Source organism: Manis pentadactyla, chromosome 12 (genome assembly GCF_030020395.1).
Source record: "Manis pentadactyla isolate mManPen7 chromosome 12, mManPen7.hap1, whole genome shotgun sequence".
Classification (NCBI taxonomy): domain Eukaryota; kingdom Metazoa; phylum Chordata; class Mammalia; order Pholidota; family Manidae; genus Manis; species Manis pentadactyla.
This window is the reverse complement of record NC_080030.1, coordinates 84,771,765-84,773,524: the sequence shown is the minus strand read 5'-3', so window position 1 is coordinate 84,773,524 and position 1,760 is coordinate 84,771,765. Positions and strand designations below refer to the sequence as shown.

The 1,760-nt window shown below is 43.0% G+C and overlaps 1 non-coding gene across 1 annotated transcript; it reads left to right on the top strand.

The window, feature by feature from the left end:
- The first annotated feature begins 998 nt into the window (after positions 1 to 998).
- On the top strand, positions 999 to 1,139 carry LOC118929039 (U4 spliceosomal RNA). The gene has a single exon (XR_005031449.1). It is a non-coding gene; the product is annotated as a U4 spliceosomal RNA (small nuclear RNA).
- The last annotated feature ends 621 nt before the right edge of the window (positions 1,140 to 1,760 follow it).

Sequence of the window (1,760 nt, the reverse complement as noted above, 5' to 3'; positions counted from 1 at the left end):
GCTTGCCTCCATAGGAAGAACCTTCCTCTCCTGTCAAAGTGCTAATAAACACATTTCTAGAAATCGCTAACATTATGAAAGCCAGCCAATTCCACAGCCAGATCAGTAGCTGCGCAACAATGATCATTTGACTCATAGTCCTTGACTGCCTACCTGCTGAACAAAGAGGTGTGTGTGCAACAACTAATACCACCTGTGCACATGGGTGATTGCCCTAGGGAGGTAGAAGATGAATTACACAAGATCAGGAAAAAGCCCTTTACAACAAACCTTACCCAGTGATCCCTGAGATTTGACCTACTTAGCTAGTGACCTTCAGGTTTGGGCTCCTGGCTTACAATCATCATACAAACTGGATTTGTCCTATTACCTCTGTTTCTGCTTTGCATAGTTATTTTTAAGTCTTGTACCTACTGCCTGTCAGACCTTTGTAGAAATGACATACCCCATAGGGTGACTCTCGTTCAGCACTTCAAGATGATCTCCACTACTTTATGACCTTGATAGGTAGCCTGCAGATAAGTAATGCCATTGAGTTCTCCTTCCTAGCCTTCCTCTACTCAAATGCGGTCTTAAATGGCTTCCCAGTGCTAATCACTTTCCCTCCAATGTGGGACATGACACGCAGGAAGGGTCTTTCCTGACACCTAGGGACAAAACAACTACATACAGAAAACATGACTTGATCAGTGATGGTTTTGGTGAAAGATCTCGATCAGGGGGAACTGCGAAACACTGCAGTCTTTCCCATCTGGTACTTATTTCCCACCCTGGCTTCAGTCTCTGCTGTGGCCCTACTGGCTTTTTCAGGATAGGCACTGTCTTAATTATTTTTGTATCCCTAGCAGTTATCCCACTCCTGGATTTGATAAAAGTTTGCATAACGGAGGAATTCCTGAATGCATAATATTATCAATAAAAAAAAGGTTTTTAGCGCTAGATTTTCTATGAATGGTTCAAATTTATTTCAGATTATGAGAGTGAAACTTCAAAGTCCTAGCTTTGCGCAGTGGAAGTATCATGGCCAATGAGGTTTATCTGAGGCTTGATTATTGCTAATTGAAAACAAAGTCCAGCCTAAGTTCAATTTGGAAACTTAGAAGCTGAACACAGAAGCCATATTTTATAATACATATGTACATATAAGTATGCATATGTATACACATATAAACATATTTCATGGAATATATTTTTAATTTTCTAAAAAATGATATAAGCGTTAGCACAGTAAAGATGTTGACATTCACATCTTTTTGCCAGAGAAAAAGGCAAGGACCAACTGTGATCAGGGCCCAAGGAGTAGCGATCAGGCCAAAGGAGAGCGCACGTGAGCAAGGCGTGGCTGTCATCTGGGAGAACATCCTGTCGGCCTCTGCATGTGGCCACTCGTCGGCCGTCATCTCGGCCAGCTGCACCCGTGACCTGGACTAAACGGACTGCTCCTGTGTGCCCAGCGCTGTGTGCCAGATCCCAGGAAGGCCTGGATGGCAACGAAGAGAGGTCTTGACTTAAGGAGTTCACAATCTAGCAGGAGGGGCAAATAAATAAGCCACTAATTGTTATGATTGTATAATATTATATAAGTAGTCTATACTTGATACCATGCAATCAAATTATTTTATGATATTATAATATGAAACAGAGAAGGATCCTCTGCTTGAGTGGTGGGGCCAATGAGGAACCCAAATCAAGGCACGTTTTTCAAGGGAGGTGACATGACCCAGACCTCCAGGGAGACACAGTGAAGGGGGACCCCTCGG